At 40.6% G+C, this 13,177-nt stretch overlaps 1 long non-coding RNA gene across 2 annotated transcripts in view; it reads left to right on the top strand.

Annotated features, from left to right (window-relative positions):
* Nucleotides 1–12,597, top strand: part of LOC120786323 — a 64,812-nt gene extending 52,215 nt beyond the window's left edge. The window contains exons 3-4 of one of the 2 annotated variants that reach the window (XR_005706702.1): nucleotides 6,399–6,549; nucleotides 6,956–7,679. This is a non-coding gene — a long non-coding RNA (uncharacterized LOC120786323). Of the gene's footprint in view, nucleotides 1–6,398; nucleotides 6,550–6,955; nucleotides 7,680–12,282 lie in introns of those variants that run through there. The other variant, XR_005706703.1, reaches the window with a different exon arrangement.
* Nucleotides 12,598–13,177: the final 580 nt, after the last annotated feature.

Below are 13,177 nucleotides of genomic sequence, written 5' to 3' on the forward strand. Positions count from 1 at the left end.
ATAAAGGTCAGCTATTGCGACACTGCAGTCACAGCTCCGATAATAGGGTGGCTGGCAGGTAACAAACAGCGACAAATACACAGTGTCAGTCATATGTGTTTTTCCATTTAAAATCTTAATATTTAAATGAACTAGTAACTACAGCTGTCAGGTAAATGTAGTGGAGTAAAAAGGACCATTTTCCACTCTGAAATCAAGTAGAGAAGAGGTATAAATTAGCATTAATGTATATCAAAATGGTAGTTAAGTACAATACTTGAGTATTTTCCAGCGCTGAAATGTTCCCAGAAATGCCACAGCAGTTGCATGTAGTATGTGTGCACTGTTTCCTATATTATGTATGTTCATGTAGTGGGACCAAATGCTCAAAAAGACAATTTGCCCTTTGTGCTCAAAACGTAGACACTGTTCCTCAACTATCCCGTGTAATTTAAAAGTGAATCAGGAAGCGCTGGTGCTTCTTTGGTCCGGTGAGCCTGTCACATGCACATACATGCTGTGGCCTCAGCAGAGGATTAGCTGTACAATAGAGGACCCCTGTGTTACATACACAGCAACACGCATGGCCATAGACAGATCCTATGACGAGAGGAAAGGACCGATGAAGTGTTACCGCCTGTTAAAGACCATTTCCAGCCACGGCCGAGCTCTCCCATCCGCCCCTCTTCCTTCTCCCTCTTCATGGAGGGAAAAACAACCATTACCATGTGACCTCGAGCCCCGACACTTTCCTGGACTGCCACCACTTCTCCTGTGATGTCAACTCTGATCTCCCGACAGCGCAGCTACCGTTAACCTAACCACGCAGGCATGCATGCAGTAGCACACGGGACATACGCTGACAATTGGATAAATTCCCCAGCTGTCCTGTCGCTTTCACCTTCACAGCTGCTAAGCCCTGGTGTGTTACATTCAGCTTAGCCATGTGAAGCATTGCGCTTATGTTTGCTTGTGTGTGAATGAACATATATGCACAACCGTGCGTGTGTGCGCGTGTGTGTGTGTTTTACCAGTGGCACATGTTTTTAAGTCTTGTCACCAAAGCTATCAAAAGCAGATTTAGCACTTGCCTTTGACTCCCTCTGGTCAGGAGACGCATGTGAGAGGAGATAATTTTTGCAGCACACACATAGATGCACACTGACCACACACACACAAACAGTCCCAAAGGAGAAGAAAACAGACGAAGATATGGGACGAAGAGAGGAGATTGGATGCAGGAGCAGAGAGGAACAGGGCTTACCAAGCCACGCCGCTCAGCTCTTTAAGGGATGTCGAAATGAATATGAGTCTGCCACATAATCAGCTTATCCTGGGACCTTGCTCGGTGCCTCGCTTACGCAACACTCACACCATCTGAGAGCCTTTCATTTAGTTTTCATTTAGCAGGCTGAGAGACTGATATACCACATCCTCTGGCTGGCTCACCACAGCTGGGCTCCGCCACATATATCTCGCTCTAATCACGCCTGCTGCTGTATAACTGTGCGTGTGTGTGTGTATGTGTGTGTGGGGGGGGGATCTGAGCTAGGCAAGAGGTTATAAGAGGTTGGGTGTGTGAATTTCTGCTGAGCATTTTCATTTCATTTATTGTTCATCTGAAGATTGTGTGTGTGAATACAGAATGTATGCCGCATCCGTCTGCATGTCTTTAAGTACACGAAGTACGTCCTCTCATCTTCTTGTAAGCACAAAAATACTACACGGTCCTTTGACTCCTCCAATGCATTACTTCCTCACCGTTTAAATAAGTAAAGAATCAGTCATGTCCTTATTGTTTGTCATACACAGTGGCAGTCAGATTTTTAAATGTTTTTATAAATCTGCATGAAAATCACAAGACATTATAATTCTGGGTTTACTGTGTGGTTCCACCTTAATTAGAAGTGGTTAGTACTTACTTAGTGACTGTTAACCATCGCTTCCTTTTTGGCAGCAGCATGGGCAAGAGGCAGTGTCTTGGGAGATGATTTATTCTTGGCTCCGAATGCCTTTTTCACTTTATTTTTTAATGAATTTAACATAGCAGATACACGGTTTGCACCTTAACCCTTTTGCTTCGGCTGCTTTTTTGAAACTACTTAAAACCCATCTCTTACAGAAGTCCAGATAAGCACGTTTTTTTTTTTTTTTTTTTAAATCTTTTACAAAATGTGTTTAGCACAGTGTTGTCAGCAGCAGAAACAAATCAGCACAGTTTCAGCAGAGCAAAGTTACATGTCTGGGTAAGTGTCTCTACACCACTGGCTTCTTTTCCTTTTTGTTTGGATTGGAAAAGACAGACAGTACTGTGTGTACTAGGTATGAAAAGTTAAGAATAAACATTTTAACTTTAGAAGAACATGTGTGAAATTGAAAAGCAGGTTTTTGATTTTCCGTCACAAAAATATTTTTAAGCACACAGAATGTATGTGCGAGGCATCTAAGATACGGTACTAAAAAAACAAAGATATGTCTGCTAGGCACAGGCTTAAAACAAGTCTTAAATGAGAAGGCCACTCTTGTGGTAAAAGCTGGAATGGATTGGCAGCATGCTGACAGGAAAAAAAGTACCTTTAAACTGTATTTATCCAGTTCAAATGTCCGAGTACACATGCTCCCTCTTAGCAAGGCTCTGCTTCAGCATTTAGTATGAGCTGGCTCGTATTAACCACTGTGTTCTCGACTGGACCAGGTCAAGGTTCGTGTTTCTCTCGGTGAAATAAAAGCACAAACTTTTGAAAGAGGCAATAACACAATCTGTCTTGTACAAATGAAAAATTTAATTGATGAGCCATAAAATGCACCAATGTCCAATTTATTGGCGGGGGGGCGGGACTTTTTACTACGCAGTGAACTTTTTATTTGTTCGTGCCATATTTGCTACTAGAGACAGCCCTGAAGCCATCTGACAGGTTCTTGTGACAGATGTATCCCCTCTAAAACTGGAGGTTGGATCTTAACACACAACAAGCTTCAATGCAATTCTGCTTTCATTTACTGTATGTGTCATCCTTCTGTTTTTTTCACGAACGTTATGCTGCACTTATTTTTTTCGAGTTTGAAAGTTATAGATTTTATTCAAGGCTGGATTACACCTCTTATGAAAGCCTAAATTTGGTGCTAATATGCCACTAACAAGGGGAGAGAGCTTTCTAAGCACCTACCGTCCCTCAACCCACCTGATTTACTTCTACTCAACCTTACATTCAGCTACATTCCTACATTAAACTATTGGGTGCGAACTCACTGCATTCAATTCAACATTGCCATAACTATAGCCAGTTTATCGCACTCCTTTCTCAGAATACAAGATGTACTTTATGTTACGGAGCTGCACTGCATTGTAGCCTATTACAGCTGCTGCCAGCAGTGACTTTGGTCTTGGCCGCACTTCCTCTTAGGTAATTGTTAAAAACACATGCAAAACTGTGCAGCACTTGCCCTTTTGATTTGTAGAAACTTAGACTCAAACTTGACATTTAACACTCGTGCAGTACTTTACACAGTTGTTTAGCACAGTATTTTCTACTAGAAAGTTCTAATGCAGCTGCAATGAAGATCTGTCAACTTATCAACCAAAAAAACAAAAAAAAAAGAAACTCAAACAGACCCATAAATGCAACTTGCAAACTTTTTCTTATTGGTAGAGAAAACTGGGGCTTAGACAGAAAATCTGGCAGTACTGGCAAAGGTAAAATCAGCTGAAATTAATAGACAAAGGTATTATGTATAACACTGAAAAGAAGAAAAGGGACTTTTGAGGACATCCAGTTTGATAACCTATGAAGAACAAAAATAACCACACAGATTTGATTTTGCTGATGTCAGGCTTCATTAGTCTTGTATATTTCCATTTGATCCAAAGCGCGATCACATCCATCCTCATTAGAAAGCGCCTGAGTGTGACATAACGCACGTCACAAATTTGTTGCCCTAGCCCTGCCTGTCACACAGCAGTGATTAAAAAAAAAAAAAAAAAAGATGAGAATCCACACAAACCTAAATGTGTTTCTAAATCAGCTTGTGTGTGTTTACTGTATGTTAATCTTGACTAATGTGTATCCCATCCTTGCAAACACTCATGAATACCAGCGATTCTCAATTGCACACTCTTCTAGTGATCTCACTCTGTATGCAGTGGAGCATTGACGCAAAACACAGATGAAAGAGGATTAATTTCAGCGGAATCTCCCTTTTAAAATTAGAAACAGAAACCCGGACTCATCCTATATCCTCCGCTCCACACGAGTGTGTCTGAAGCACATCCTCATTGTGTGTTGATTGGGTGTAATACAAAACCTAAGAGCTTTATTAGGCTCTGCTGGGTGTGCATCCTAGACAAGGAGTGTTTCAAGTGATGATGCACCCACCCCTCTTGTCTAGAGGAGAAACAAAGGAGCCTTTCTGCTTCCTGGGCAGTTTACCCACTCTGGTAACAGCAGAACCATGCTCCTTGTCTGCGCGTGTATATTTGAGGCCTGTTTCTCAGTAGTAAGCCTCAGATAGTTGGCTGAAATGAACAGGGAAGTCTGGCTAAGAAAAACAGAGAGCAGGCACAACTGACTACAAAAGGAGCAAAGAGTTAACAAGCAATCTGAAGTTAAATTATAAACACTCATTAATGTTTAGTCTTGTTTTTGGTGTGTTATAAAAACCGACACGTTACTGCTGGTTTGTTGGTTAGATGGTTAAAGTCTACTGGTTTGCTTTGAAAAGCAAACAGGTTGAAGACTGTGTACGTTTGAGAGATCAAAGAATCTCTGGCAGGATTTTCCATACTAAGAGAAGTCGGGAGAAGAAATATGTTTTGTTTCTTTTAATTTTACTGATCCCAAAAAACTGCACTGCAAGGATTACCATTCTTAACAAGTTATGTTTATTATAATTAAATAATTTCTTCAATCCGATAATGTGAGTCTTACTTCCTTCAGACGTGTGAAAGCAAGAGCCATGCTAGCAGCTCTGTGAGGCTACATTAGCAGTGCTCTCAAGCTAAATGCTGTGCTCACAATAAAAACACTTACATGCCTCTTTAGTAGGTATAATGTTTACCATGTTCACCATCTTAGAGTAGCCTGTTAAGATCCTAATGTTTTCTAAATAGCACTGAATGTCATTAGTTTTGCAGGTATTTGGTCACAGTTGTTGAGAAGTTTCAATAAAAATCTCGAATGTAAACCTCATGTTGGTGCTAGACCAAGAGTCGGGGAATCTTCATCAAAGTCATTTCATGGCACTCCATCCAATAGCTTTTGAGACACATCAGTCTGGACCAGAGAGTAGACAAAAAGGACTTGATACAATTAAGATTTTAGCAATGCAGTACAATCCAAATAATAATAAGAATAATAATAATAAAGCAGCAAAGGGTCAGTATGTTTCTGTAAAATTGTTACTATTTTTCCTTTGGATTTTACGCCAACACATTATTTGAATGCCTGTGGGCACAGTTTGATAGTATGTTACAGTTACAAGGTTGTCCTTGCATATATGCATAAACTGGACCAGTGAAGGGTGGGCATCAAGAGCGAGGCCATCGATGGAGATGAATATCAATTATTCAAACACCATGGAGATGGTGAGAGAGCGCGAGAGAGAGCGAGAGAGAGAGAGAGAGGGAAAATAAAAGTAAACAAATTTGAGTACAAACACCAGGATGTTCTATCACAGACATTTATCTGTCTTTAAACCTTAGTTTGTCATGCTGAAACTAAATGGGTGCATGGCCACCCAGTTCATAACACTGTGTAAACGCCTAATTTAGTGCTAATAGGCCACTGTCTGTTTTTATAAGCAGTCGCACGCAACCACTAGAACTTTACAAGGGAGTGGTTTTCTCTAAGTGCCTTTGCAAGAAATGCAATTTTCTCAAAGAAGGGTATAGTTAGATGGGTGTGAGGGTGGTGGGGGTGAGAGGGGTGATTTGGTGCTACAGCTCAGGGTGGAGTCAAGTTCCCAACATAACCACTTAAGCAGTTCTTGACTAAAAACAAAACTGTAATCTGTGACAAGTAGGCCCAAACATAACATTTTGAGTGAATAAATAGAAAGGTGGAGTTCAGAATAGTGACATAAATTCAGTCCGAGACACAGCGCTGTGTCCTTTGTGTTGCTGTAGCAGACTTTCTAGAACACAGCAATAGCCAAGCAAATAATGAGACAAAAAACCGTCTGGCCTCTTACTTAACCCTGCAATAAAAGATTTTTTGGTTATTAGGGCCAGAAGATACAAGCTATGGTGTCACATTGGGATCCAACCAGAGTCTTGTTTGTGTCCATCTGGCAAATATAACTGCAATATTCACTCTTCTTTTACTTCTGTTTTGTCCTCTGCCAACTCCTGAGAAGCTGCTCTTTTATGTTCACACACTAGTTGCTTACTTTGTGTTTGAGGTTTTTTTTTTTTTTTTTTTAAGAGCTTTCTGTTTCCTGCTGCGGCCCGAAATGCGGCCGAAAATGACGCAACGAGAGTGATGAGAGGGAACCAAAACACAATGCGGTCTTGGGACCGAAAACCAGAACAATGAGCTGAAAAAGCTCTGTAGAGCAGACCGGAGCTGCAGTCAGGTGATAATTCACTGTGGGTGTGTCACTACAAGTGACCTGTTTTACTTTACATTTAAGTTGTTTAATCCATTGTTAAAATATTTCTTAGAGCAGCTTTAAACAAAAAAAAGAGATAACTGTTGTCCTAGGATTGGGAGATCTCATAAAGTTCGTTAGCTAGCATTATAAAATTGTTGAGAAAACAGTTGTTGTGCAACCACCGAATTATTAATCACACTACTGTGATATTTTACCAGTAACTCTTCTTACCCTGACAGCTCAGAATGCGGCTGAAGGATTCTGGTAAACCAGTTAATCAACATTTTGTATTTTAGGGAACATGGTATCGTAGCCCACTGAGACATGTTTCTTATTTAAAAGCACAAATAGATTATGCAGCGTTATTGCATTATCTATCTGGCATCAGCTCCAGGATTGTCAAGTCCTGTGTGGACCAGCTGCGTAGGATAGTCCAGTCCATCTTCAACCTGAGCCTGAAACTGGAGAGACTGCCAGTCTTGTGGAAGACTTCCTACGTGGTACCGGTGCCAAAAACAAGGAAGGAAGTACACAGCTACAGGCCAGTGGCATTGACTTCTCACCTGATGTTTTCTCCAGTGCCTTTAACACCATACAACCCTCACTCCTCAGGGACAAGATGGATTGCATGAGGGTGGACCAACCGCCTCTCGACATGGGGCCTGCATTACCTCACAAACAGACCCCAGTATGTGAGGTTAAAGGACTTTGTGTCTCACCGGTCCAGTCCTCTGCAGCATGGGAGCTCCACAAGGGACAGTCCTGGCCTCCTTCCTGTTCACCCTCTACACCGTGGACTTTGCCCATAACTCAGCAAACTGTCATCTACAGAACTTCTCTGACCAGTCCGATGTTGTTGGCTACATCACTGATGGAGCTGATGAAGAGTATAGGAGACTAACCCAGGAGACTTTGGGCAGGTCCCAGCGGAACTGCCTCCAAACAAACACTGGAAAAACCAAATCCTGGTGAAAGATTTCCACAGGACCAAACACATCCCACCCTCACCATTGCTCAATATATGTGCAATAGTACACTCCATGTAAACAGTACTACCCTCGTCTATATTCTGCTGCTGCTGTAACGTTGCAAATTTCCCTCCGTGGAATTAATGAAGCTCCTTTTATCTTATGTTATCTTGAAGTAAAAAATCATGAATAATGCTGTGATTTCCCTTCTTGGAGAAAATCTAGGATTCTTGGATTTGTTTGTCTTTTACAAGGTGAACTATGCTGCAGTTTTCTGCCAATAGCAGGCTGATATCACAAGTGAGAGGTCTCTGTAGCGGTGAGCTTTCCTGACATCTTTGAACAACTTGGTATCCTAATATAAATTCATGTGATGAGTATTAGACTTGGTTTTTTTGCCTTGATTTTACAAATAAGAGAGAGCAGGAGCGGAGGGAGGCAGGGAAAGAAAAAAGAGGGAGGCTGAGCATTAGAAGATTATCTGATGTTCCTGTGAAATGAAAGAAAAATGTATTCATATTTTCACAGAAGTACAGGGAATAAAAGATTATTCACATTCTAACACCCACTCTCTCTCACACTACAAATGTGATTTACAGTCAGTCGTTACCACTAGCTTCGGGTAATAAGAGAACTAGGGAACTCAGAAATACATTATCATAAATAGAGAAGCGCTCTGTACCTGAAAACACAGAAAAGTGCCATTAAAGAGCGTGTGAACTCTGTGACATATCTGAATAACTAGCAATAGAGAAACCAGGAGCACATTCAACTGTCATTCTTCTTCTTTATGAAATGTGTCATAGCAAACAACAACTGCCGCTCATCAACGTAATTGTTGTGAAAAAGGAGTAATATGCTCCGAGGAGGAGAGAAATGCTCCGAGCCCATCTTCGGCTTCCTGGAATATTAGCAGTCTCAGTCTTGCGCAAGAGGTGGACGTATTTATTTTTCATGATGTTTTGGAGGTGAACGGTGCATCGCAAAGTAATAAGTCAAAACAGGAGAGCAGTAGTGCCTGTGCGTGTGCGTGGGGTGTGTGGATGTGTGTGTGTAAGAGAATATGAGTGTGTGTGTGTGTGTGTGTGTGTGTGTGTGTGTGTGTATGTGCCTCTTCAGATGATTTTGCTCAGTTCTGTGCTTTGCTTTAATGGGTCATCTTTTCTTTCCTTTCTTTCTCTCTTCTTTTACAGAACACGGCCCCGTTTCCCAAAAGCATCTTTAAGCTACAAGATGATCCTAAAATCCATTTTACAAACCTTCTTAAGCTTCAGAGGCGCGCCCCAAAGGCATTGTAATTTAAGGCACATTATCACAGAATAATGAGTGCCTCCTTCCCACTCATGGGAGGCTAACAGAATCTTTAGAGGGTTCTCAACCTGTTCACAAAATTGTTATTGTTTTGGTTAATTTTTATGTCTATACTTTTATTATATGCCTCAAAGTGGTGCATGCACATCCCGCCATGATACCGGGTGCACAGGCAAAAAAGGTCAAAACAGTTTCAAGGGCTCAAGAGAAAAAGGCACCTGCGAACTGAATAGATGCTCCAAAAACACTGGAGCATCTATTCAGTGTACAAGCACCGTTTTCTCCTCAGAGTATACTTTTATTATGACCACTGATCTTCTCTGACATTTGATGTTACATGAGCTATTACATTTAAATTACAAAGTAAAAAAAATATAACTGCACTAACACACACACACACACACACACACACACAAAGTCATAGCTTAATATATTCATCTCTTCTGGCTAATATGACACTTTCATGATGTTCTGCTGTCAGGCTCCGTATCTTCTTGTTTATTTTTATTAATGGGTTGTACAGTATGTTGTTTTTGTTTTTGTTTTTCTGTACCAAGTGCAGTAGGTGTAATACAGAAATTATTTACAGTAGACTGCCTGCATTTTAATGAAACTTACAGGACCAATCATTGCCTGATAAGAGTTTTAATATGTGCCTAAAGATAAAGTTTGCCCGGAGCAGCAGCTAAATTGATCAAAGTTTACTTTCTTAAATTTACTGCCAGTAACATAGATCTTAAAGGGCAGCCAGCAGAAAGGTATACATGTAATAATGTGGCCGTTTCATTGCATCATTTACAGCACTTGTGCTTTACTGTTAGTTATAAGTGTGTTCCGCAACCTCTTCAGCACCAGGAAAGACTTAATGTTAAGCAGCTCTTACCAGCATGTGCATGCACTCAGTTTTAAGTACACATGGAAAAATATTTATAAAATTTGAGAGAAAGAATCTCGACACGGAAAAGCTAAAAGCCATGGTCTCTGTTTGGACAGGAGAGGTTCATTGACCTTCCCTCTTACACAAATCATCAGTCTCTCGTTTCAACATAAAACCTTTGACATGGAGACCCTGCTGCAAAGTCTATCTTCAAAAGACACACAAAACCCTGCTTTGCCTTAATCTCAAATATAACACCTGCTTTTTTCAGAGTCTATGTGAAGCTTTAACAAGAACCTTCCCTTCTACATTATGAATTTTTTTTTTTTTTTATAAACTCACCCAGACATCCATTCACTGTAAAAATGTGACTGGATGGCTTCACTTTTTTCTGACAGGTCTTCACATATCAGCAGCGTGTGCACGTATACGAGGTGGGTAATTGTATTCTTTGTGCTTAAAGTCCTCTCTTTGACGTCTGACTTCAGTGTGGTCCATAGTTTCGGTGACAGGTACATTAGGGCCCACATACTGGCTCTGGGTTGGGAAAATAAATGAGGAACAGTTCAATCATGTGTTCCTTTGTGTGGAGCTTTGGAGAAATGGTGTTTTTCAAGTTGTCTTACTTTTGTAGATCAGTCCCATGAATTGTCAATTTCTTGGCTTGTTTTCTTAAGAAAAACTTCTCAATATCAGCTAAAGGCAAGTCTTTGTTGCCATCGAGAAACATCATTTTTCTTTCAAATATAGGAAAACAAACAAACAAATAAAAAAAGAAAAGAAAAAAAAATCACAAAAATGAAAGCATATATAAAAAAAAATACTATGTCAAAATAAGCTTAGATAAGAATGTTGGTAAGAGAGTCACTGTCAACTTCCATAGTTCACTTCTGACTAGAGCATAGCCTACAAAAGTTGATGCAATGGGTATTTCCCCTTTTTCATCAAGCATAGTGTTGGTTATCATTAGCAAAAATTAGCAATTTAGGTTATCTGTTCATTCACATTCAACATTTGGGAGGACATATTAAACTGTTGTATTCCACCCGAAAAGTGGAAGCTAGCAAGCTAGGCTAACTAGCTTCTACCCGGAAAGTGGAGGCTAGCAAGTCTAGCTTGCTAATGTTGACGCCGATCCCCACTGCACGTTACCTTTCGTTCATGTTATTTTTACACCTGCGGAGACACTGGCAGCTCCTACGCACCAGGTGTTGTGTTCGTCCCACAAGTAGAGAAGTCAACGGTAATTAGAGTTAGCTTTCTCTCATGGCTCCAGTTGTGAGGATGACAAATGACCAGACATGTCACAGCGGCGAGTAATCCGTAACCCCCAGCACTTTGTACATTACCCCTAGTTTCAAATGGTGACACACAGTAATGTACAAAGTTACAGGGGAATGTATGGAGTGCTTAAATCACAGATGGTACTAAGCAACATACTGTATAACAACGTAGGCCCCCCAGCTGGTTAACTGTCCGTGTGGCCGTGGAAATTAAAGGTATATTGCACCAATTGAGTTACCAATATTGTCAAAAACCAAAAATTCACTGCCCCAGGAAAACACTAGAATATGGGCGCTAAAAAAGCAGATAAATTTAAGTTTAGCAGTATGTAGCTAAGGACCAGCATCCAATTTTCAATCCATTTTCTCTCATTCAAGTTCCACACTTTAAACCTCCCTGCTTTCAAAAGGATTAGAAACCCACAAAAGCAAGGCGGTAAAATAAATATTTTAAAGCATTTTAAAACACCCAAAGTTAAAATCTCACTGGTTGACATATTCATGCCAACTCGAATATGCACACATGCTGAGCAGCTCACTAGATAAATACATCATTCAAAATGGTTCCAGCCTAAAAATATGACTCAGTAAATCATTTATGGGTTAACAATCAAAGTTGTTCTCCAGGCATGAGGCAGCACGGCAGGACAGAAAACCTCAGACAGCTGCTTTGGTGAGCAGCTGACAGAGAAGAGTGGGAACAGAAAAAGAAAAGGCCTTTAAAATCAGCCTGATCCGCATCAGCCTGATAATGGTTTGCAGCAGGCTTTTACTCCCTTTGCAGTCTTTTTACAATATAGGTACTGACCCAGTGTCTCAGGATCTGAGACATTTGAGGTACCACTTACACATAGCCCTCCCAAATAACACCTACCATTAGTGTCATTTCATATAAAGCCGATTTTCTGTGGTTGAAAGAGCGTTAATATGGTGTCGTGTTTTTTCTGTAGCAAAAAGCACAGTGAAACTGATTTTTCTTTTATTGGTTTGATTTGACTATTAATTGTAAAAGTTTGATTATGTGTGCAAGATTCCATGTCAAATAGCATTTTTAGTAGCAAGATCTGGAGCATTTGTGAATAAGATGTCCTTCAAAGATGTCCTTCACACTAAAACACAAGTGCATGCAGGGTTTCTGAACTGGGTGTACAAGGGAGATAGAGTAAGAGAGGGGGAGAAAAGGATGAGGGCGGCACGCTCAAGCAGGCAGAAGCAGAGAGGTGAGCATGAACCATAGCGCTGCGCTAATGTTTTCTTTCAACCCATTAATCTCTAGCTGGCCACGCCGCAAAAACAGGACCTGGATGAGAAGGGGGCTGTAATCACACAGACTAAGCTTGCCAGTGGCTGACTGACCGTCCCTGGCCTCCTGTCCGCTCCATGAAATCCAGAGTTACATTCACGCATGCCAGCCTCGGCCCCAGCAAACACAACAGCACATGACTGCATGGATATAAAGGAAGAAGACCGAGATAATATGGTCAGTTGAACAGTAAATCTTTATTGGTCTTTTAATTTGTATTGATGTACTGCTGCGAAATATTCATAACAAGCCATAATATAACGACAGTCAAATTCTAAACTAAAGCCATGTGGCAGAACTGTGGGTTTATTTTAAAACTTTGATGTGAAAGACATTTGAATTTAAAGGTGTCCTGTTGGATTTTCTTATAAACAAACACTGTTATGTTTACATTTAATGTTCCACACCAAACACATCCTTGAAGCCTGGCAAGCGTGTTAAAGCATCATAAAATAATTGCCTGCATTGTTTACATCTAAGTTTCCTAATTAGTCACCTTTTCTTTGTTGGTGCATTGCTACATTTCTTAGCTTATTACTGCCACGAACCCTCAATCAGTGGAATAGTGTGAAACATTTGGCAGGAATATGCATCGCATTGCTACATGCCCACGCGTGCATATACGTCCTTGAGCATTCGCAGAAGATACAGACGAGACAGGGACCCAGTCATATAAACATTACTCTGTAGCACTACTATTTCCACAGGGTACCTTTAAGTAATCTAAAGGATCACACTGGTGTGTTTTTAAGTTTTATCTCGTTAACTACTAATTACATTTTGCTGACCGTTTTGACCAAACTTACAAGCAAACTGTTGTCTAAAATATATTTGTTTACTGAGGCATGGTTTTCCTTAATTGTAACCA

This window comes from Xiphias gladius, chromosome 24 (genome assembly GCF_016859285.1).
Source record: "Xiphias gladius isolate SHS-SW01 ecotype Sanya breed wild chromosome 24, ASM1685928v1, whole genome shotgun sequence".
NCBI lineage: Eukaryota > Metazoa > Chordata > Actinopteri > Istiophoriformes > Xiphiidae > Xiphias > Xiphias gladius.